At 38.8% G+C, this 25,939-nt stretch overlaps 1 protein-coding gene and 1 pseudogene across 5 annotated transcripts in view; one reads left to right on the top strand and one right to left on the bottom strand.

Moving 5' to 3' along the window:
- The window catches only part of Akt3 (AKT serine/threonine kinase 3), a 286,122-nt gene that overhangs the window by 95,945 nt on the left and 164,238 nt on the right, over positions 1 to 25,939 (top strand). The gene's annotated exons all lie outside the window — the stretch shown is intronic.
- On the bottom strand, positions 4,629 to 5,807 carry LOC105943731 (annotated as a pseudogene).

Below are 25,939 nucleotides of genomic sequence, written 5' to 3'. Positions count from 1 at the left end.
TTGTAGCCCTGTGATTTCTTATAGTAGTCTCTCATACTTGTCTTAGGTTTAATGCAGAATCTTTATAGACCCAATAGTCCTTAAAATGAGAGGTAAAATTTATTAATGTCTGAAGGAAATATTTTTTCTTCCCCCTTTTTTTTAAACTCATGGCGATCCTCTTACCTTTGCCTTCTAAGTGCTGGGATTAAAGGTGTGCGCTAGCACGCCTGGCTCTTTTTCCTTTTTTATCTTGAGTACCAATTTTCCCCTTTATTTTCTTTTTTGTTTTCATTTTATTTTACGTTAATTTCTTCCTTAGCAAAATATAATGGAACCTACATTTGGTAAATGCTGTGGCACAGAATGGGAAATGAGAAAAGGAAGTAGTGTTGGTAGTTGAAGGAGCTCTTATCTAGAGTTCAGGGGTCAGAGAACAGCAGTACTTTATTGAGTATTTTACTGTGTGCCAAACACTGTATTTGGTACTTTACATGAATTTATCTTACTTATTACAAGGTGTAACACACACTGTTATTACCATTTTGTGAATGAGTGTATTGAAGCACAGAGAAATGAAGTGACTTATCTAGCTCATGCATTTTCTACCTGCAACATCAAGAAAGACTTTGAAAAGCTTACTTGAGTTCTGAAGGGAGATTTCCATGGTCAATGTGAGTAGGGGTAGGTAAGGAATCTTATCTTTGAGGAAGACCAAATAGATGTGCAAGGCTGGAGGTAGTTTGTGAGGAAGAGACAGTGAAAGTAACTACTTTGTGCTCAGAGATAGTGTTTGTGTGTGCATTTGTGTGTATGCATGTTGTGGTTATGTTTATGTGTGTGTGAGTCTTTGTGGAGGCCAGAGGTCAACACTGATTGTTTTGCTTAAATCACTTTTCACCTTATCTCTCATTAAACCTACAGGTCACCAATTCACTTATACTAGCTAGCCAGTAATTTCCAGGGATTCCTTGCCTCTGCCTCCCCAGTGCTTGGATTACAGACATATACCATGTCTGTCTTTGCACATGGGGATCATAACTCAGGTGCTCATGCTTTACAGGAAGCACATTACTCCTGACCCATCTCCCTAGCCCTCTACCTATGCTGCTTATGGGTATCAGTGCATTTACACTAAAGAGAATGGGCGCGCCAGGGCTGTCAGACACTGTAAATTAACTCCAGATGTGTGTGCATGCCTGACATTGCATATTGTGTCAGTGTGCATCTGGCTTACGTGGCTCTTGGAAATTTGAATATAAGTTCTTAGGCTTCACAGGCAAGTGCCTTAACAGCTAAGCCCTCTCTCCAGCCCTGAGGTTTTTTTTTCTCAATTAATTAATTTTTTTATTAACAACTTCCATGATTGTAAACAATATCCCATGGTAATGCCTTCCATTCTCCCACCTTCCCCTTTGAAGCTCCATTTTCCATCATGTTTTTTTTGTAATGTAAATGAAATTTACAAAATTTTGATGCCTCTGTTCTTATTTTAAAGCAGCATATGTCCTTTTTTGTACTAATATATCCATTCCTTTATCTTAACACTTAGTATTTTCTGAGGTTTCTAATTAATTTAAAATTGTCCTATAGTACCATATTCCCCATTTGTGTTGTTTTGTTTTGAAATACCTTTTTAGAAATTGTGTGTGTGTGTAATGGTGTATGCGTATATATATGTTCTCCGTGGTGCACTCATGGAAGTCAGAAGTCATAGAAAAACCTTGGGGTATTGGGTCATTTATCCTTTTCTTCCAAGTTCCTTTTTTTTTAAAAAAATTATATAAAATATATATTTATTGGCAACTTCTATACTTACAGACAACAAACTGTGGTATTTCCCTCCCTTCTCCCGCTTTCCCCTTCATAACTCTGCTCTCTGTCATATCCTCTCCCTCTTTCCTTTAGTCTTGCTTTTAATTTGATGTTATCATCTTTTTCTCCTACTATGAGGGTACAGGGTTTTTTGAAATTGGGTCTCTCATTGTTTTGTTTCTGCATGTGTGACACTCTTTCTAGCTTTATATGGGTATTGGAGAAGAGAACCAGCAGGATTGTAAAAAAGCAACTTTAACTGCTGAGCTATCTGTCTAGCTCCATTTTGTCTTTTTGAGGTAGGGTCTTGCTCCAGCCCAGGCTGACCTGGAATTTACTATGTAGTCTCAGGCTGGCCTTGAACTCAAGGCTGTCCTCCTACCTCTGCCTCCCAAGTACTGGGATTAAAGGCATGCACCACATGCCCGGCTTGTCTAGCCCATTTTTGAAAAATGTTTAAGCACAAAGTAGTGCTATCCGTGTTGTTTTCTCAAGTTTTTTTTTTTTTTTTCCTGGTGAATTCCGGTACCATTGAGGATCAAGCACAGACATTTGACACCATTTGTTTTTTCTTTGTCCTGAATTGTATTAACATCTGAAGGTTGAGTTGATTATTATGGCTAGTATTGATTCATGATTATAATTTATAACATATAATGATTACTATTACATTAAATGCTAATGATTGTATAATGCAAATCTTACAACAGTTTTACTTTGTGAGAATTCCTGTTATCTTTTACAATGAAGGGAATGGAGTTTCAGGAAGATTAATGCTATGGAGGTTATACTGGTAAGTGGCAGAATTGATATTTCCATCTGAACCTGACTATAGCACTCATATTTTATCTTCATCTCAAGTTTTTTTTCTTTATTTATCTGAGACAGAAAGAGAAAGGGCACACCAGGGCCTCCAGCCACTGCAAATGAACTCCAGATTGCATGAGTCACCTTGTGTATCTGGCTTACGTGGGTACTGGGGAAATCAAGCCTTGAACCAGGGACCTTAGGTTTCATAGGCAGTTGCTCAACTGCTAAACCATCTCTCCATCCCCATGTCAATTTTTTTTTTTTTTAATCTGGCCCTTAGATTTTCTTATTTGTACAGTAAAAAGAATGTGCTGGAGAGATGCCTCAATGGTTAAGAGCATTTCCTGTGCAAGCATGAGGGCCTTAGGAGACCCAAGAGACTTTGAATTTGATCCCGCAGACCCATATAAATAGTTGGACATGACCATGTGTGTCTGTAATCCCAGTCTCATAGTGGAGCAGAAACCCTAAATTAGCTGATGTTCATAAAAATGGCAAGCTCCAGGACCACTGTAATTTAGGATATGTTTACATTTAGTGCTATCAAAAGAAAATAATCACTTTTAATAATTTTTAAAAATTTGTTTATTTATTTATTTGAGAGCGACAGACACAGAGAGAAAGACAGATAGAGGGAGAGAGAGAGAATGGGTGTGCCAGGGCTTCCAGCCTCTGCAAACGAACTCTAGACGCGTGTGCCCCCTTGTGCATCTGGCTAACGTGGGACCTGGGGAACCGAGCCTTGAACCGGGGTCCTTAGGCTTCACAGGCAAGCGCTTAACCGCTAAGCCATCTCTCCAGCCCAAATAATCACTTTTAAATAATACTTGAAATAGTTTATTTTCAACTTCAATTTTACTCTCATTCTACTTATTTTCCCATAGCACTATCTCAGATCTTCATTCCCAATTTCCTTTTCAGAAATTCTGAATTTTGACACACTAATTGACTTTACGTCCTGTTTTTTGTATGATTGTTTTGCCTACTTCTGTAGCACAGGGTAATAGAAAATGGTGAAAAATTGCTGAACAATTAGTAATAATAAAAACTGATAATATTAGTGATGATCAGACTTGGCCATTTATTTGCTGAGGTTTGTTGTTGGTTAGGCTGTAATGCTCTCCACTAGTGAAGAAATGTTGACAATGTTAGTGAGGGAAAAATAGAACAAAATATGTTTCTAGCTATAAAAAGATATTGTTGGTGATGCAACTCAGTGATAGTGTACTTGCCTAGAATGTGTGAGATCCTGCATTTGATCCCCAGTTCCCACACTGAAAATTTGTTCTTCATAATGAGTAGTTCTTAAAAATTTCAAGTATCTAAGATTATATTTAAAGCATTTCTTTCTTTTTCCTTCTTTTATTATCATCATAGTCTCTGTATCAAGATACATAGCAACAATAGCAGGATTCTTCTTAAAGCTTAGTATTAAATATTAAATATCTTTCCCCATTTAAAGTTTACATTACTCTGCTAAGAAAAAAAAAGATCAAAACTCAAGTTATCTGAAGTCTGGACATATTTCCATGATTAGCTGGGGTATATAAAAGTTGGTGGATTTCCTCTTCCTGCTGTGTAAGCAGGTCTAGGCCCTAGAAAGATGGGAATAGGTTATAATTGTTTTTGAAAAGTGTGCTACAAAAATGATGGCTTGTTATAAGCCAGGTTACAAAGTAAGGAAAAGGGCAAGGAAGGGATATTTTCTTCAAGATAAACAAACAAATATAGTTTATGAAGAGTTGCAGGCCATAATTTTTTTCCCAAAATGGTTGGAGGGGGAAAATTTCAATGTGAGTTCCAAAGTTGTGTGTCTGTGAAGGACCAGTAGTTGCCTTGTTGAGAAGGTGACCACTGAGGAGGGGGATGGCTGCGTTGACCATTCACACCTTCCCCAGGCAGAGAATGAAAATGGAAAGTTCATTGCCCCGTGGCTGTGAAAGTGAGCTGAAGCTTGACTGGTGTTGAATTCCATAAGAGGTTTCTTCTAGAAACAAACAACCCAGACTCTTCTATAGCAAAGAAGTTATTTTTTAAAAGCACTTGGGAAGTTCCTTCTCCACCCCTCAGGTGGGAAAGCTCAGAGCAGGGAGTCTTTAGTACAACCACCTTCTAGGCCATAACGGAATTCCTGAAGGTTGGAGACGCCATAGAAGTGAATAAAAGCTGCTGCCACCACCAAGACGTGGAAAATCTGACGAGACTGGAACCATATGTCAAATTTTCCAGGAAAGAAGTGTTCAGGACTGCGAGCAGCATAAAGGCCAGCTCCGGTGATGTACATCACAGCCATGAGGAAGAACCAGCCCATCTGGCCCACAGTGGTGGCCTTGACAAAGCCCTCGGCAATGGTGAAGCGCATGGTAGGCACGACGCCGCTCAAGCCAAGTCCCAGGAACACGCCTGCTCTTGTCTGAGGGTGCTTAGGAGTGGCAAACCAGTCCCACTGTGCCACAGTGATGGCAGAAGTGCCTAAGACACAGATGATGGTGAGGTAGATGAGCCGAGGCTGTGGGGAGCAGTAGAAGGAATAATAGAGCCAGGGGACAAAGCTCCCCATGATGAGTAGAGCAATCCCTGAATAGTCCAATTTGGAAAAAGTCCGGGAAACCTTCTCTGAATGACAGTAGACAGTGTGGAAGAGCCAAGAGAAGCTGAGGCAGAGCACTGCACCCAAAAAGAACATCCCAAAAACTGCTTTCTCCTGCAGCGGAGCCATTTGGTTGGAGCATGGTCAAGATTCCCAAACACAGAAATAGCACAAAACCGAGTAAATTGGTCCAGATATTGCCAGTTTCTGTGTGAATGCGAAAGATGTTCTTGAAACAAGCCCGAAAAGAGGGCCTAGGTGGTCTGTGGCCATGTAGCAGGTAATCATTGTCCTTCAGCCAGTCCGGAAGTACATCATACGGGATGACTCTCCAACGACCCTCCCAGACCTTGTACACAAACTCCTCCATCCTCTCCACAGCATGACGGGCCTGCAGGGGAAGTGTCAGTACGCGCACCTCCTCCTCTTCTTCCTGGGGCACTGGGCAGGTTTGCTCTTCTTCAGCTTTGGTGGTGGTGTTGGCAGTCCCCCGCTTGCCCTTCTCCTCCAGCAGGGGTCCCAGTTCTGCCAGCTCCAGTGTGTCGGTTTCCCTGTTGCTGGCAGGAGCCCCGCTGCCCTGTGCCACCGCAGATGCTTTGTGGGAAGACATCTTGCTAATGTCTCAATACCCTGTAGCTTCAGCTTGGGGAAAGGGTGGGGGTCTCCCAGGTCCAGGGGGCAGAGATCTTCCTGTGGTGGCAAACAGGCTGGGCGGGATGCCTGTGCTCGGGGACACCGCGGACCCGGGCGCTACATCCTGCAGCGCTGGAGGCGGCTGCGCCCGAGCAGCGCCCGATCCTCAGCGGCCTCCCCGCGCCGGAAGGGGCGTGCGACCCTTAAAACATTTCTTTAGCTGATGGAATGACATGATTTTAATCATTTTCTAGTTTTCATTTTTTTGTAAACATTCTATGGTTTTGATTTATTTGTGATTTTTCATTTGTACATTTCTTTAGTTACTGATACGTTAGTGGACTTACTGATGAATTCTTTACTGATTAAATATAGTTTACTCAGAGAGGCTGTTTAGGTACAGCAGATCCATGGCACACAGGGCTGACATAATCTTGCTCATTGGTACATTGACAGTGTGTCTGTTACTGGATTGGATGTTTGAAGTTAAAGCCTTCCAAATTTTTCCAGCATATTTGACTTCTCTAATTTCTATGGTTTACCAGTGCACTTGAAAATTCTGATCTTATAATTTGTATTTGTAGTTATATAGATACTGATTTGGCAGCTTATATTTGTTTCTAATGATTGGCTTTTACATTTAATCATCCAGAAATTTATTGCATTCAGTAGTATGTTTTTGTACTCTTCGTGCTACGTAGTTATAACTTTAGCTGTTGATAGGCCCATACCTTTTAATGGCTATGTAGTCTGTTGCAATTATGAAACACTCCATTTTACTCAATCTTTAATCAGAAGACTTTAGAATAATCTCCTTTTTCTTTTCATTCAATCAATTCTATAATAATTTGTGTCTCTTCTGATACAAAACTAAACAGATTTTGAAAAAGATTTGTCTTAATGTATGTTTTGCTAACAAAATTAGAAGTTCTATGGTTAGTATTTTTGGTTTTTTAGTATTTTTGGGCTGTTTTGGAGAAGGTTCTGATGGAATTAGTTTAAACTGAATCGAATTTGTCCCCATAGGGTATCTTTTTGTTGTTGTTGTTTGTTTTTTGAGGTAGGGTCTCACTCAAGGCCAGGCTGACCTGGAATTCACTATGTAGTCTCAGGGTGGCCTTTGAACTCATGGCAATCCTCCTACCTGTGCCTCTGGAGTGCTGGGATTAAGGGTGTGCTTCACCACTCCCAGCTCCATAGGATATTTTAAGAGTGAAAGTCCTAAACTGGTCATTTTACCTGGAGTACGTGACTTGGCACAGAACAATACTGAACAGGTAAAAGTGTAGAAAGCAGCTCATTATAGTAACTGAAGCTGGTTTAAAGTACTTCTAACAGTTTGTGCATAGTGCTTACTTGAAAGCATCAAATGGTGATAGTTGTGAAACAGAACACCTGTTTGTTGTTGAGCATGTGTTTATGCAGATGATTGTTGTTGTCAAAGCACCTTGATGTTGAGGAGTCCTGTTTACATTTACATTCTCCCCAAAGGATTAACAGTGTTCTCTCAATAAATTTGCAGTCTATTCTCCTCTCAAAGGCTGCTGTTTAGAGGGTGGTGTGAAAGAGGCAACAAGTGCTTGCTAATCACTTGAATATACATAATTAGCTACAGTCTGGTGCACTGGAGTCTTTGTAGAACCATAACAATACTGATTGGCAAAAGCACAGAACAATAGATGAGTCACAATATAGTTGTTGAGAATACTTACTGTTTGTTTTTTGGTATTCTTTACTTTTCTGACCTTAAGTTTTCATTACCAGTACACAAACCTTTTTGCTGTTCTTTTTAATGAACCAGTGTCAGTTACCTAATAATTCTGCAAAGTCATCATTAATGTCATGCTTCAGATTTCTTTTTCTTTTTAACTTTTTGACAACCTCCTTGTATATACATTATGTACCCTTGTTTCAGATATCTTGGTTAGAAGCTGTGGTTATTAACATTACTAAATTATTAATTATTAATTATTACTAAACACATTTGACATATGTAGTAATAATTCCAAAGACTGAGAGACATCCAAGTTTGTTGGGTAGCTTAACTCAATCCATACTGAAGACGAATTAAAAAGATAGTTTAGGGCTGAAGAGATGGCTTAGTAGTCAAGCACATGCCTGTGAAGCCTAAGGACCCTGATTGGAGCTTGCTCCATTCCCCAAAACCCTCATAAGCCAGAGGCACAAGGTGGCCATGCATCTGGAGTTCGTTTGCAGTGGCTGGAGCCCCTGGTGTGTCCATTTTTTTCCCTCTCTCTGTTGCTCTCAAATAAATAAATAAATGAAAATAAACAAAATTAAAGAAAAAAGATAGTGTATATTTAAGACATATGCATCTATCCTGCAAGCAAAGAAATCAAAATATTGTCTTATTTCCTTATAGTCTAACTTTGTATCAGATTCTTAAGTTGCTTTGTTATAGGAATATATAGAACTCATTTTACATTTTGTGATATGGTTCCTGCAAATAAGTATCACAGGCCTTCTAAAAGGCTGTGAGGGGCTGGAGAGATGCCTTAGGAGTTAAGGCATTTGCCTACAAAGCCAAAGGACCCAGGTTTGATTCCCCAGAACCCATGTAAGCCAGATGCACAAGCTGGCACATGTGTTTGGAGTTCATTTGCAGTGGCTAGAGTCCCTGATGTACCCATTCTCTCTCTATCTGCCAATCTCTCTCTCTGTCTCCCTCCCTCAAATAAATAAATAAATAATTTTTTTCCCAATTCTATTAGGCTGTGGCAATTTTCTTTCCCTCATCCAGAATGTTCAGATACATTCAGGTGTGTCCCAGAAAAGCGCTGTGACTGCTGTACCTGCTTCCAGCAAGGTTGAATGGACAATAAAGGTTCGATCACAGAGAGGTGGAATGTTGCAAATCAGAGCCAGATTACCTTGGGCTACCTTTAGCCTCTCAGTAGCCATTTATTGCCCACCTCTGTGTCTGAACTAATATCCTGGTGACTATCAGTTGATCAGGTGTGGGCTAGAGAGATGGCTTAGTGGTGGCTTAGTGATTAAGTGCTTTCCTGTGAAGCCTAAGGACCCCTGTTGGAATCTCGATTCCCCAGGTCCCACGTTAGCTAGATGCACAAGGGGGCACACTTGTCTGGAGTTCCTTTGCAGTGGCTGGAGGCCCTGGTGTGCCCATTCTATCTCTCTGTCTATCTGCCTCTTTCTCTCTCTCTGTCACTCTCAAGTAAGTAAATAAAAATGAACAAAAAGTATTTTAAAAATCAGTTGATCAGGTGTAATCCTTTTTGGAATGCAAGAACAGACTCCAGCTTCCACCAGCCCGAGGGCTATGAATGTTATCAGATAGCATCTGGGCCTCTGGTGGAGATTCCTCTGCTTTGCTATAACATACCTACCTGATGGTCAGCCAGTGTATTTAAAAAGTGCCTTGATTTATGATTTTTTTTTTTTTTGGTGTTTCAAGGTAGAGTTTTTTTTTTTTTTTAAATTTTTATTTATTTATTTGAGAGCGACAGACACAGAGAGAAAGACAGATAGAGGGAGAGAGAGAGAATGGGCGCGCCAGGGCCTCCAGCCACTGCAAATGAACTCCAGACGCGTGCGCCCCCTTGTGCATCTGGCTAACATGGGACCTGGGGAACCGAGCCTCGAACCGGGGTCCTTAGGCTTCACGGGCAAGCGCTTAACCGCTAAGCCATCTCTCCAGCCCTCAAGGTAGAGTTTTGCTCTAGCCCAGGCTGACCTGGAATTTGCTATGTAGTCTCAGGGTAGCCTCGAACTCAACGGTGATCCTCCTACCTCTGCCTCTCAAGTGCTGGGATTAAAGGTATGAGCCACCACACATGGCGATTTATGACTTCCTTTTGTTCTATAATTATAAAGCCTTCATAAAATTGTTAACACATTGGAACATGGAATTGGGGTTAACCTAAATTTGTCTTGTTAGGCCATGGTAACTCATATTTGGCTCCAGAATAAACTATCTTTTATCCCCTTTGAGGTGAGAGCTGTGTCTTTTGCGTCAACACGGGTTTCCAAGCTTGCTCCCAGCAAAGTTGTGAACAGATAGTTATTAACTTAGCTTCCTGAGGTTTGAGGATGATTTCCTTCCTCTGAAAGCAACATTCCTAGAACACTGTAAGACCTTACAAATTCTGACTTGGTCATGTTTGTGGAGAAAACACTTTTTAGAAAGATTAGAAAAGAAGACATCTCACGAGGCTATATTTTTTTGGCCAGTTTGACTTTGAGAATTCTAAAAGTGGCTACAGTCTTTTGACTTAGGTATAATGTAGTTCATTGAGTATTAGTACATTTGAGATTCTAGGTGGCACAAAAAGGAACATTTTAAATTTTTAGCCATTTGCAAGCAGTAAGAGATAGAAGAGAGACAGAGAGAATGGGCATGCCAGGGCCTGAAGCTGCTGCTAATGGTCTCCCAGATACATACACTACTTTGTGCATCTGGCTTTATGTGGGTCCTGGGGAATTGAATTCAGGTTGTTAGGTTCTGCAGGCAAGCACCTTAACTGCTGAGCCATCTTTCTAGCCCACATTTTTAATTTATAATTTATATATAACAAGAATATGACTAGCCTAAGGAATATGCACTCTCATGGTGTGGAAATCAACACAGGCCATCTAAATGAAGATAAAGTCTGGCTAGAGCTTGCATAGCAGGGAAGACAGCGAGTTACTTTCCCTCCATTTGAGAATCAAAGCCATGCAAGAGAGGGGCAGAGTTTTATAGTAGGTAAGACTTCAGGTGTCCTCATTGGAGGCTGTTATCATATGGAAGCTAGTTTGGCATCTTGTATCACTCACTGGTCTGAGTATCAGCAGATTTGTGGGTCTCAAGTGGAAAGCATGAGCAGAAGTTACAGGTGATGGAAACTGTTGCTGAAGGCTTGTTCATTCTGAGCTTCTTCTTGTAAGAGCATGTGGTTTTGCTCCTCTGGCTGTTTCCAAGCTGATTGTGGGTCAGTGTTCTGTGTTATACATACATGGTTTTTGTTTTTATATCCAGCCTTTCACTTGTGAGCTAAAGTTCCCAGAAAAGCACCATATCTGCTGCACCTACCTCCAGCAAGGCCAAATGGATGGGTAAAGCTCCTGTGGTCACAGAGAGATGGAATGTTGCAAGACCAGAGCCAAATTACTTTCTCCTCTGTGTCTGACCTAACATCCACGTAACTGTCAGTTGATCAGGTGTAATCCTTTTTGGAATGTACTGATTTACCACCAGCTTCTACCAACCCAAGGGCTAAGAATGTCATCAGATAACATCTGGGACCTATGTAGAGATTTGTCTGTTTTGCTATAATCTGCCTTCCTGATGGTCAGCCAATGTAATTTGAAAAGTGCCTTGATTTATGACTTTCTTTTGTTCTGTAACTATAAAACCTTCCTGAAGTTGTTAACACATTGGGACGGGGAATTTGGAGTAACCTAAATCTGTGTTCCTGGGCCATGGTCATTCATATTTGGCTCCAGAATAAAATATCTCTTTTTTGTCCCCTTTGAAGTGAGAGCTGTGTCTTTTGTGTTGACACACTGATAAATGTTATTAAGATGAAGCTCAATTTACTTTGGAAAATGTGCAAACATGTATGTGTGTGTGTGTATAAAATAAAAAATGTTAAATTATGTAGATAGCATGTGGATGTGATAAAAGTTAATGAAGGCAGCTGGGCATGGTGGTGCATGCATTTAATCCCAGTACTCAGAAGGCAGAGGCAGGAGGATCGTCGTGAGTTCGAGGCCACCCTGAGACTATATAGTGAGTTCCAGGTCAGCCTGGGCCAGAGACCCTACCTCAAAAAACAAACAACAAAAAAAGTTATGAAGGTGGTAAATGAATATAGTTTAAGCAAATAACAATTGTTAGACCAAGCATTTCACTAAATGTCTTCCAGTTTTATCTCATCCTTTAAAGGAAAATACTCTGTTTTAGGCTATCCTAAAATTACAAATGAGTATCTTGAGGCTTAGGGAAGTATTTAGTTCATAGAAAAACTGTGTGGTATTCTAATGGGATTTCTTGTCAGTAAACTAATGTGCCAGTGTACTAACAAATTTAGGATACCTGGATTCTTGTCTTATGAATTTAAAGAATTAAATCCATAGACCAGAGGGGAAGACTTAGAGAGACTTTATTAAAGGAAGGAAAGAAGAGAATTTACAGAGAGTTCCTGCCATGTATAAGGCATGAGGGGTTAGGGAGCCCATTTGTGTCCCCCGTTTCAACCCAGTAGGGCTGACAGGATGGGGGACCTACCAGAGCAGGGATCTGGATGTTCAGGAGAGGTGAAAAGCCAAAGAGGCATTGCCGACCTGGTAAGGATCTATTTATAATATTATTGTGGTGGGCTTTCACCCTCAGGCTCAGGTGAATCTGAGGGTGGGAGTAGGGGGAGAAAGAAACCTTATCTGGGCTCAGGAGTGGGAGATGAGAGAGCAGACTAGATCCAAGGCTGAATTCTGGTTCTGCTGAAGCAGGCAGTCCTGGGTTTCTTCTTTGGGCTCCCTCTCCTAGCTAATTTCTCTCTCACTATGAGGATTATAACCCAGAGCTTTCTGACTCAAAAGATGCTGCTCTAAGAAGAGGTATGAGGACTTGCTTTACAAATGTGATAATTCTACGAACTGAAATACTTGGCTATATAAAAATTGTCTCTCATGTTTCTAGTTCTTATTCCTTCTTTTTTCTCTGCAGAACACTAGTTTTGGTAAAGAGAGTTTAAATTATAACCTCTTCACTGGTTTTTAACTATCTATAGCTGCTAGTTCCAAGTCTGTGGCTATGTATTTCTCTGCTTGAAGTGGGCCTATCTACAGAGGCAACTTTGGCTCACCTTGGTTACTGTTACTCATTTGTGAACGACAGTACAAGTGACTAGGTTTTCATTAAATCTTCAGTTCTTCTTGTGTCCTCAGTTCCTGCTGTTAGGTGAAAGAAAAAAAGTATTCTATGAATTCTTGTGGATTATTCTCTATGGCCTTGTTTCTGATATTGTCGTGGCAGTTAACTTATGGGCAGTGAAAACCATGAAATGTTATCACAACATTAATATATACCTACTGTAAAGTATTATACTCATTTATTTTGAGTTGTAGTGGATAACTTTTAATGCCATAGATATTTATATGTAAATTTTAAAATTTGTAACATAAGTAATACAAATATTTTTTTAATGCTTGTAGGAAAGACTAAATAGAGCGAAATATTGAAAATACAGAGAGGGCTGGAGAGATGGCTTAGTGGTTAAGCGCTTGCCTGTGAAGCCTAAGGACCCCGGTTTGAGGCTCGGTTCCCCAGGTCCCACGTTAGCCAGATGCACAAGGGGGCGCACGCGTCTGGAGTTCGTTTGCAGAGGCTGGAAGCCCTGGCGTGCCCATTCTCTCTCTCTCCCTCTATCTGTCTTTCTCTCTGTGTCTGTCGCTCTCAAATAAATAAATAAATAATTTAAAACAAAACATTAAAAAAAAAAATACAGGGAAAGCCCGGCATGGTGGCACATGCCTTTTAATTCCAGCACTCGGAGGCAGAGGTAGGAGGATTGCTGAGAATTCGAGGCCACCCTGAGACTACATAGTGAATTCCAGGTCAGCCTGAGCTAGAGTGAGACCCTACCATGAAAAACCAAACCCAAACAAAACAAAACAGGCAAAGCAAAAGTAAATTATTTTATTCTTATTTTAAAAATGATCCATTCTTAGGGCAGGGGAAATGTCTCACTGGTTAAAGACTCTTGTTTGTAAAGCCTGATGAACCAGGTTCGATTTCCCAGCACCCACAAAAAGCCAGAAGCACAAAGTGTTGCATGCATTTGGTTTTTGTTTGCAGTGGCAGGAGACCTTGATCTGCTCATCTTCACTTCTTCATATAAATAAATAAAAATATTAAAAAAAATAGCCCATTCTTGTTGGGGTAAACTAAAAAATGAACATAAAGAAGAAAATTATAATCTGGGTTGTTACTGTTTAGGATAAAATCATTTGTACTTATTTCTTTCAACTTTTGTTTATACATGTGTTTTGTGTGTTAAATACAACATTGTGTACTGTAAACCAAACAATGGTGTAACATCTGTCATTATAGGGGTATATATGTATATATGTGCATTTCTGCACCACTACAAGAGACAAAGGATCTTATAAGCAGTTGATCCTGTACACTGAATGGGTAAGTGTTTCTGAAAGCTCCTGTAATGAACAACCAAATCATTTGCCAGGGCATGTCTTCTTGAATCATAAAGTCACTTTTATGTATGCAGTTGTTGTTCAGGAAGTTAGTAGTTTTAGTCTTCAATGTTCAAATTATATATGGTTTCCTTACCTTATTAATGTCATGGGATGATATCTTATACTTCAAGCTGTTATAATAGAAAATCTTCACTTACTTTAGAGATATGTAGCCAGGTCCCATATAGCATAACAACTCTTAGAAAATGGCAACAAACTTTCTGTGGCTAATTAATCAGATTAGTAACATAAAAAATACTTAGGACATATCTATACATCTTTTAACTTTGATGCTTATATCATAGTATATTTCATTTTCTTGGCTTTTGAATTTTGTTAGAAATACTTAGAATTATAAAGGTAGAGGTTGTTTTTGTATAGACTAAGGGCTGGAAAAGTTTCATAAATTCTAAATAGTCCTAGATTATTCTTTCAGAAAGAATAACATTTTTAACTTTGAGTATTTCACTATATAAATTACAATTAAGAGAATAATCTTTATACTAATATACCTATTGTCATAAGCTGATGTATAGAAACTGACCTTACAGTTAAATTCTTTTCCTTGTCTGCCCTTTGTTTTTCTCCCTGTACAGATGGCAAAGTACCAGGTTAAGGTGCCATACTTTGATTTTTGAGCAGTGATGTAGATTCAGTATGTACTTATAGGTTAGGCTTCTTAAAATGTTATTATTTACCATTTGTTTTTATGTGAGTTGCTTATTTTTGTTGTTGTTATTACCTAGGGGTGTGGAAAGAACCTGGTGAAGGCTATGGAGCCTGGTTTTGCACAGTGCTAACATCTGTTCTGCTCAGACAAGAACATTGGCTAGATTGCCAGTGTAACTTCCTAAGCAGAGTTGATTGATAGACACCTTCTGCTTTGTTTTGATTTGATCCTGTCAGAGTTGGCTGAAGAATTCAGGTGCTTGGGCAAAGAAAGTTTTTGGTTTCATTCTGTCCTTTACAAATCCTTACCTGCTTTTTCAGTGCTTTCCTGCCTTCAGGGTCGCAAGCATATTGAAAGTGGACACACTTAAGTCATCGTTGGTATTCTGACCCATTTTTAAACCTATACCCTTGATTTATTTTCCTTCTCATGTTATTCTGACAACTCCTTTGTGGCTAGGGGACTGTTCATAAATAAATAATTTTCCTTAGGCTGAGTCATAGAAAGTTGGTTGATAATGCTAAAAAAACTACAGTCTGTTTTTCAAGGAAGTTGACATTTGTTAGTTTGACAAATTATTCTTGGAAATTATTATATAAATTGAACTTAGATGTAACTAAGTAACTGTATTAAATGTTTGCCATATTTTTAGTGCATTGAATTTAACACTGCTAAGACACTTTTACATTTAATAGGTAGGTCAAATGATACTAACAAACCAGTTTATCATAGTTTTAAAAACTTGGGCTGGAGAAATGGCTTAGCAGTTAAGGTGTTTGCCTGCAAAGCCAAAGGATCCTGGTTTGATTTTCCAGGACCCACATAAACCAGGTACACAAGGTGGCACATGCGTCTGGAGTTTGTTTGCAGTGGCTGGAGGCCCTGGTGTACCCATTCTCTCTGTGTCTGTCTTTCTTTCAAATACATAAAATATATTTTAAAAAATAGAAAAAACTTTCTCATCACTAGAATTTACTTAAGCATTCTCTAATGTACATATACAATCAATTTTGGTCTATTATCTATATTTCTTATTGGAGAATAGGTTATCCTCAAGTTGGAATTCAAGATTCCTTAAACTAAAGATTTATTATAATGCCTGGTAATATAGCAATGAAAAAAAGTTGAAAAGACCACTAGCATAGATTAATGTTGTAGGTGTCTAAACCCAAAACCAGCCCCATAGTGATTTTTTTTTTTTTTTTTTTGAGGTAGGGTCTCACTTTACCCCAGGCTGACCTATAACTCACTCTGAAATTCCAAGCTGGATCCTCCTACCTCTCCATACTGATCTTTTTTTTTTTTTTTTTTTTTTTTGGTTTTTGAGGTAGGGTCTTGCTCTGGCTCAATCTGACCTGGAATTAACTGCGTAGTCTCAGGGTTGCCTCGGACTCACTGTGATCCTCCTACCTCTGCCTCCCCAGTGCTGGGATTAAAGGCGTGTGCCACCACGCCTGGCTCCATACTGATTTTTTATAATCAGTAACCTTTTAACAGGGATAGTAGATAGCCTGCTGTAGTAAATGCCTGATAATCTGAAAAGTATATAACTGCTTTTCTGTGTGCATTAAACTTATTACTTTGGAATGTATCACCAAGTATATGCAAATATTTAGTATTTGTCAAAGCACTTAAGTAAAATAAACATTTTACTTAATTTTAAATAAGTATTGCTTATTCACATTGTTTAATTCAGATATGATATCAGCTATATTATAGGTGGCATATGAATCCTTTTCATTAATGTTGCTAACTCATAAACATTGCTACTTTTTAAATTAACAACAATGTTTTCGAATTAAATATAATTAAGAAGCATATTTTAAAAAAAGCTAAAGTAGCCTTCAAAAGTACAGATACATGGTCTCTTTAGCATTTCACTTAGTTGCCATTGAAGACCTGATTTTTGTGGTTGTATTTCCATCATTATGTGCCATAATATTCTTTAGTGCATTGTTCTTGTCTCTGAAGTACAGACACACAAAAAGCCAAGGTTTACTCTCTCTTAACCAAGTATGTTACCTTTTTTGCAAACGATATCCTGACATTTCTTTGCCTCTTCCTTTGCTGATAGCACTGTGTATTCATCGAGTATTCAGTTTAGCCAGTTAGTGAAGTACTGTCCATCAATCATATGGTAGTGCAAGTTTCACTTTGTATGTGTGTGCATACATGCATGCATGCATACATATGTGTGTGTGTGTGTGTGTGTGTGTGTGTGTGTGTGTGTGTGTGTGTATGCCCATGGACTGCTGCACCTGTGTGGAAGCAAGAGCAAGTGTGTACATGTGGAGGCCACAGGTTGATTCAGATATTTTCCTTAGGCTTTCACTACCTTATTTTTGAAACCCTTTTTCTGAAAATAACAGCCAGTAAGCTCCAGGGACTATCTTGTTTTCCCAGTGCTGGGATTTGAGGTGTATACTGCCATGTCTGACTTTTACATGGATTATGGGGATCCTCATGCTTGTACAACAAAAACTTGACCCACTGAGCCATTTCTCTAGCCCTGAGTTTCACTTCTTTTATCTAGTTTTCCTTTGCCCCATAGGAAAATAAAAGCTTTCTGGAACTTTTCCAGGGCTTGTCACAACTTTTTTAAAAGGAATATTTTATTTATTTATTTGAGAAAGAGAGAAAGAGAGAGAGAATGGTCGTGCCAGGGCCTCCAGCCATTGCAAATGAACATCAAATGCAGGTACCCCCTTGTGTATCTGGCTTACGTGGGTCATGGGGAATCCAACCAGGATACTTTGCAGACAAACACCTTAGCTGCTAAGCTATCCCTTCGGCCCTCAACTTTTCATAGTATATGTACCATGTGTGCATGGATACCTCTTCTATACTATACAGTATCTTAAAATAGTAGTTTTTTTTTTTTTTAACCCTGATCTTGGCAATTTCCAAGTATTTTGTTGACCAGAGATTTGTTGAATGAATTAATTGTGGATTTTAATCCAAACTTATTTCTTCTCATTGGAAAAAATTTCAAGTAGTATTTCTTAAAGGGTAGCCTATAGTTTACTGTCTTAAAATCTCCTGGATTGCTTGTTAAAATTGCCATTTAAAATATTTTATTTAATTATTTGAGAGAGAGGGAGGGATAGAGAGAGAAAGAGAAAATAGATAATGGGCACACCAGGGCCTCTAGCCACTGCAAATGAACTCTAGACGCATGTGCTACTTAGTGCATCTCTCTTACATGGATACTGGGGAATAGAACCTTGGTCCTTAGGCTTCACGGGCAAGTGTTTTAACCTCTAAGCTATCTCTCCGATCCCAAAATTGCCTTTTTTTTCATAATTTTGTGGGGCTTTTTTTTGTTTATTTTCATTTATTTATTTGAGAGCGACACAGAGAGAGAGACAAAGGGTATGCCAGGGCCTCCAGCCACTGCAAATGAGCTCCAGATGTGTGCACCCCCTTGGGCATCTGGCTAACATGGGTCCTGGGGAATTGAGCCTTGAACCGGGCTCCTCAGGCTTCACAGGCAAGCGCTTAACCACTAAGCCATCTCTCTAGCTCTCTTTTTGTTGTTCATTTTTTAAAAAATTTATTTATTTATTTATTTGAGAGTGACAGAGAAAGAGAGAGAGAGAAAGACGGAGAGAGAGAGAGAGAGAGGTTGAGAATGGGCGCGCCAGGGCTTCCAGCCACTGCAAATGAACTCCAGATGCGTGCACCCCCTTGTGCATATGGCTAATGTGGGTCCTGGGGAACTGAGCCTCAAACTGGGGTCCTTAGACTTCATAGGCAAGCACTTAACTGCTAAGCCATCTCTCCAGCCCTGTATTTTTTTTTTTTTTTAAGTTTCTAGATTTGGGATCCTGGAGGATGAGTATCCTTGCATTAAGTAGTTCTAGTCAGTTATTTAAATTAAAATTTAAGACATTATCTTAAATAACTAGAGAAATTAGTAAGAATGCATGCATTTTAGTTGAGAGATAAGATTTTGTCAGACACAATAGTTTTATCAAGATTACAACAAAATATTACTCTTGTTTGTATTTATTTTTTTGTAGTACTGGGGTTTGAGCCTAAGGGCCTCATGAATGTGAGGCAAGAACTTGAGCACAGAGTCATGCTCCCAGCTCCTTATATTTGAAGAACTGATACCATTGGAAACTAACGTATTAAATGTAACTTTTTGATCATGATTACTCAATTGTTCATGTACTAATTTTCTGCACATAGAGGCCTATAAAACTGAGAAATACAATAAACCAAACTTGTTACATTGTAAATATAAAATAGTACATCTATTGAATCAGCAAAGGGATAATTTTAACTTTCTCCAAATTCTTCCTGATCTCCTTTCCTGCTTGTCCTTCACTTATTCTTGAATTTTAAAAAGTATTTAGTTATTTGAGAGAGCAAGAATGAATAGACATTCCAGGTCCTCCTACCACTGTAAATGAACTCCAGATACATGGAACACCTTTACATGGGCACTGGGAAACCGAACACAGTGTGTCAGGCTTTGTGACCATGTTCCTTTTTAACTGCTGAGCCACCTACTTCTTCAATCCCAACTTTTCCTTAGAATTTTTACAGTCTCATATTGTTTGAGTTTTCTTTTTGCCTGTGTTTGATCTTGTTTAGGGGATGGGGATCAAACCATAGATCTTGCAAACACTCTCCCACTGAGCTACATTCTTAGCTGTCTTAGTTGTCTGTTGTGTGTCAACTTTCTTTTGAGGACCTCAGTGACTATGACCCTATGTCCCTTTCCTGTCTTGCTCCATAGTGGAGTATAGAAAGATCCTCCCTCCCTCCCTCCCTCCTTCCCTCCCTTCCTTCCTTCCTTCTTATTTTAAATAATTAAAAACAAATTTAAAGGGAGTGCATGTGTGCATGGAGGCCAGAGGACAACTTTTGGGTTAGTTCTCACCTTCTACCTCTTTTGAGGCAGGGTCTTTCCATGTTGATCACCAGTCTGTTTCTCACCTGTGTATTTTCCCGTTATCTACTACCTCTCTTCTTGTTATATTACAGAAGCCTGCTACAGCTTCCAGTTCTTATGATGGGGTCTGGGGATCTGAAATCTGGTACTCAGAATTGTATAACAAGCCCATTATCTGCTGAACCATTATCTCAGAAGCCCTAGAAAAACCCTAATAAGTATAGTAACTTGAGGATTATTTGTATCTTATAAAATAGAATCTATTGCATTTGACTTGGAAAATAAAACTTGACATTTTTTAAGTTTTTTTTTTAACTTTTAAAATTATTTTGGTTTTTTGACATAGAGACTCGCTGTAGCCCTGGCTGACCTGGAATTCACTATGTAGTTCCAGGGTGGCCTCAAACTCATGGTGGTCCTTCTACCTCTGCCTCCTGAATTGTGGGATTAAAGGAGTATGCCACCACGCTGGGTCTGTCAGTTTTATTTTTAAATAGCATTTATTGAGACAACTTCAGCTTTGAATTATGTTATCTAACATGGGCAATGAAAACAATTTATTCTTTGTTGTGCTATTTACCATGGCTTGATGGAAGATAGATTGTGCTTTGAGTGTAGGGATCATATGCTTGAGTCAGTAGCAGTACATGGTAAGAAGTATTAATACGATATAATGAATGAGCAATGATTCCTAGAAAAAAATTTCCTTGGATTCTTAGATCTGGAAATAGGCAATTGACTCAGAACAGATTGACTTCAAAGAGATATGTTTGATATTCATGTTACTAAGATGTAGAAAATAGTTTTGAATCAGTCTTCCCTCCTTCCTGTCTTTCCTTCCTCCTTTCTTCTGTTTTTATTTTTTTGTAGTGACAGGCATCTATGAATAGTGATGAATTCAAGAAACCTCCTAGGCTAGACATTATATTGACAGTTGGTGGACAGATGCTCCTTATTAGAGTGTGAGACTGAGGCATTCAAAGAGCACTTCACAGCACTCTTGTGCCAGCCAGCAATATTTTCCTTATATTGGGATTGTGTTTTAGCCTCTTCATAATGCTTTTTGATAAAGGATCTAGTAAAAGGTGGATAAAATATATATTTTTTTTGGGGGGGTGGTTTTGAGGTAGGTCTCACTCTAGTCCAGGCTAACCTGGAATTTACTGTGAGGTCTCAGGGTGGCCTTGAACTCACAGAGATCCTCCTGCCTCTGCCTTCCGAGTGCTGGGATCAAAGGCATGTGCCACCATGCCTGGCAAAATATGTATGGTTTTATTTTGAGTATAATATCTGGTAATTCTTACAAATTGCTATTCAAATTTTATTCTTACTTATAAACTTGTATATTAAAGAAAGTATTATGTACATAACAGGTTTCATCATGTACATTTTAAATGAAAATAACAAATGTTAAATGAAAAGTGGTTTGGAAAATAATTGTCCAGGGCTGGAAATGTAGCTCAATTGGTAGAGCTCTGGGCTCATTCCCTAGGACCACATAAACTGGCTGTGGTGCCACACATCTATAATCCCAGCATTAAGGAGTTGGAGGCAGGAGGATCAGAAGTTCAAGATAATCTTTGGCTGTGTAGCAAGTTTTAGGTCCCAGCTTGGACTCCATTAGGTGCTGTCCCAAAATTACAAAGAAAAAAATTGTTCAAATTTATTTCTTCTCTCACTTTAGCCCTAGTTAAGGTATTCTTAGTGACAACTGCTTTCATATTTCTCATTACTAATAGTGAATAATATTTAAAGTATGACTTGTCATATCTCTTTTTCTGAGTTAGTTGATGTTTTATTGAAGCTATGGCTTCTTACTTACTTTTTCTATATTTTGTAAGGTATTTTCTTTCCAATAGGGTTTGGACGTACCATTTTCTTGCAGGATTCTTTAGTTTGTAATTTATTCTTCATTTGTTCAAAAGAATGTGTTGACTTTTTCTGTGTATTATAAAGTCTTTCTTTGATGTATTTTAGCCTTTGTTTGGGAACATGATAGTCACTGAAATCATTGTGTGATTTTAAAATGCCTATTGTAAAACAGATTTTGTTAATTATGTTGTTTCTTCATATCTTTTTATTTATTTTTGTGTAATCACATTCATAGAATATGTTTTAGCATCATTATAAGTCAGATGGACTTGCTAAATGATATTATTTAAATTTAAGCTAGTGCTTTTTCAATATATAGCTTTCTTGAAGTATCTGTCTCTTTTGGTAACCATGTTCAGATGTAAGCATACTAAAATAAAAACTTAAGGCAAAAGTGTAATACTTTTACCATGAATAGAGGTAGAAGTTGTGTGACAATATATGAACTGTTCTTGATGTTAAAAATTTGGTTCATGGGGCTGGAGAGATGGTTAGTGGTTAAGGTGCTTGCCTGCATGGTTAGAGTACCCAGGTTTTATTCCCCAGGACCCACATAAACCAGATGTACAAGGTGACTAATGGAGTTCATTTGCAGCAGCTGGAGGCCCTGACATACCTATTCTCTCTCTCTCTCTCTCTCTCTCTCTCTCTCTAAGTAAATAAATACTTGCTTCATGAGCTAGATGTGGTGGCCTGTGCCTTTAATCCCACTACTTGGAAGGTAGAGTTAAGAGGATTGCTATGAGTTTAAAGCCAGCCTGAGACCACATAGTGAATTCTGGGTTGGCTTAGGTTAGAGTGAGACCCTGCCTTGAAAACCAAATAAAAATGTTTATTTTTGGTTCATAAGTGTAATATAACACCTGTGGCCTTTTAGAGTGTGCAAACTTTAGTAGCTAAAATTAAAATACTCATTTTCATAGTATACAATACTTTAGGCTTTTTTTAGTATTGAATTTTTTAAACTTCTTTTTATTGACAACTTCCATAATTATAGACAATTAACCATGATAATTCCCTCCCCCCTACTTTTCCCTTCACAAATAAGTTACTCTCTGTCATATCCCCTCCACCCTTAATTAGTCTCTTTCTTTATTGTTATTTTATTATTTTTTATTTGAGAGAGTGAGAGAAAAAAGGAGAGAGGGTGGGGTGAAGAGAATGAGCGTGCCAGTGTCTCTAGCCACTGCAAATGAACTTCAGATGCATGCACCACCTAGTGCATCTGGCTTATTACATGGGTCCTGGGGAATCTAACTGAGGTCCTTTGGCTTTGCAGGCAAATGCCTTAACTGCCAAGTCATCTCTCCAGCCCTAGTGTCTTTTATTTTGATGTCATCACCTTTTCCTCCTCTTATGAGGGTCCTGTGTAGGCAGTACCAGGCACTGCAAGGTCATGGATATCCAGGCCATTTTGTGTTTGGAAGGGTGCATTTTAAGGAGTCCTACCCTTTTGGCTCTTATGTTCTTTCCACCACCTCTTTCTCAGTGGACCCCAAGCCTTGGATGGTGTGATAGAGATGTTTCAGTGCTGAACACTTCCCTGTAACTACTTCGCAGCACTATGGTGCCTTTTGAGTCATCCCAGAAGTAACTGCCATCTGAAAAGAGAAGCTTCTCTAACCCAAAGTGAGAGTAGTATATATGTGCATGAACATTAAGAGAAGTGCTTACTTGGCAGGTGTGGCTTTTTGGTTTATTTTTATTTATTTATTTGAGAACGACAGGCAGAGAGAGGCAGATAGAGAGAGAGAATGGGTGTGCCAGGGCCTCGAGCCACTGCAAAGGAACTCTAGACTCCAGATGCGTGTCCCCCCTTGTGCATCTGGCTAACGTGGGTCCTGGGGAATCGAGCCTTGAACCAAGGTCTTTAGGTTTCACAGGTGAGTGCTTAACTGCTAAGACATATCTGCAGCCCTTTTCAAAGATTTTAATATGTAATGTTTAAACTTGATCTGAAAATGATCATAATGCCTGGATTACCTTTGTAATAAAAAAAAAGAGTAGTTTGTAGGCTAAACACATTTCTGATTTACCTTGTTCAGCAGCAGCAAGCTTGTTTGGTGGCACATTAATGCCCATTAATCAAAGACTATTAGCACATTAGTGCTAATAGTCTTTGATTATCAAATGGATAAGGTTATGTTGTAATACTATATTTCTCAGGGTTAAATTAATTATTTTTTCTCTGTGTGTGATATAAAAATATGAGGATACTACTTAGTAACATGTGGTGACTCTATTTGCCAATTTAATATAACACTTTAAAACAATTTTTTTCTTTTATATGTATATATAGAGAGGAAGTTGGTGCACCAGAGCCTCAGCCCCTGCAATCTAACTCCTGATGCTTGTGTCACTTAGTGGGCATGTACAACCTTGCGCTTGCCTCATCTTTGTGTGTCTGGCTTACATGGATCTTGAGAGTTGAACATAGGTCCTTAGCCTTCATAGGCAAGCACCTTACCTGCTAAGCCGTCTCTCCGGCCCTAAAATAATTTTTATATATGTATAGTTTCCTTATAGATATACTGTAGACTTTTGGACATAATTGGACCATTTGGGAAGATGTAAAAAATTACAAGAAGAAAGGCAAGAGTTGCTTGCATTTTGATTGACACCAGGTTAAATTAACCTTCAACATTTATCTACTTTATAACTTTTCAAGATATTCACATTTAGGCAGAGTATATCTTTTACTAGTTTCACTATTGATTTGAAAATAGTACTTTGATTGTTACCAAGTTTGTTTTTTTTTTTTTCACTTTCCATATCTTTAGATCAGAGCAACAAAGTCAAGTCTTTTGTTCTTTTAACGGTCAAAAACATTTTACCATTAGCTAATCTTGGATTTAGTACTTTTTTTTTTTTTTGGATAAAGTCTTACTTTAACCCAGGCTGACCTAGAATTCACTAAGATGCTGTTTCAGGTTTGCCTTCAACTCATAATGATCTTCCTAACTCTGCCTCCTAGGGAGTGCTGGGATTAAAGATGTGAACCACCTATGACCTTAGTAACTTTTATATTGAGTTATCTTTTTATTATTTCATTCATGAATATATTTGGCCTCACTAGAAGAAACAGTGACTTACTTCCTTTTCTGTTAAATATATACAACATAAAATTCATGATTTTAGGGCTGGAGAGATGGCTTAGCAGTTAAGCGCTTGCCTGTGAAGCCTAAGGACCCCCGTTCGAGGCTCGCTTCCCCAGGTCCCACGTTAGCCAGATGCACAAGGGGGCACACGCATCTGGAGTTCGTTTGCAGAGGCTGGAAGCCCTGGTGCGCCCATTCTCTCTCTCTCCCTCTATCTGTCTTTCTCTCTGTGTCTGTCTCTCTCAAATAAATAAATAAATAAATAAAATTTTAAAAAAATTCATGATTTTAACCATTTTTAGGTATATAGATGCTTTCATTTTTTAGGTATGTGTCAAAACACCAAAGAAGTTTCATAAGTACTTATTTAGAAACATAATTAAAATTGGTTCATTGATGGAGAGATGGCTTAGCAGTTAGTAGCCACTTGTCTGCAAAGCCAAATGACCCATATAGAACCAGATGCATAAGCACAAGTTGGTGCATGCGTGTGGAGATCCTTTGCAGTGGCAGGATGCTCTGGTGCACCCATTCTCTCTCTTTGCAAATATATAAATAAAAATATTTTTAAAAAGATTGCTTACTTGTTCACCACGTTCATTTGTACATACAATTTTTACTTCCATGTCTGCCCTAGCACAAGTCTAGACTGTGTCTTTCAATTATTTGAGGTTAGATATAGCCATATGGGTGAGTTGTGGCTATTAATGTTTGAGCATAGTTAATGTTTATCATTTTTAGACGTGACATACCAACATCTCTTATATCCAGTCCTCTTTATCTTTTCCTTTCTGAATGCAATCATGAAACCAAGGGGATGACAGGCAGCCTGTAGAAGGACAAAATTTAGGAGCCCAATCACTACCTGGAGGAGTAAGACCTATTGAAAAGGAGCATTTATTTACTTAATTTTTTTTTTTTTTTTTGTGGTAGGGTCTCATTCTAGCCCAGGCTGACCTGATACTCTGTAGTTCCTGGCTGGCCTCAAACTCACAGCCATCCTTCTACCTCTGCCTCCCAAGTGCTGGCTAGGAACATTTATTTTAACTTTACATGAATCAGAAACAAAACAAGTATTCAGCCGGTAAGATTTCATTATGTTGGACTTTTTGTGACTGACAAATCTGTGAGAGAACAATTTTAAAGGGTCAAAGATATAATTTGGCTCATTGTTCTAGGGGTTTCAGTCAGCTTGGCTGGATCTATTGCATTTGCTTGAGGCAGAATATCTTGGCAAGAGCCTGCACTAGAGACTGCTATCTCATAGCAGGTGGCCAGGCAAAAAAGAGAAGAAGAAAGGGCAGGGGACAAGATAGATACACCTTTTCTGGGCATACTTCCAACAACGCACT

Source organism: Jaculus jaculus, chromosome 1, assembly GCF_020740685.1.
Source record: "Jaculus jaculus isolate mJacJac1 chromosome 1, mJacJac1.mat.Y.cur, whole genome shotgun sequence".
NCBI lineage: Eukaryota > Metazoa > Chordata > Mammalia > Rodentia > Dipodidae > Jaculus > Jaculus jaculus.
This window is presented reverse-complemented; position numbering and strand designations above follow the sequence as displayed.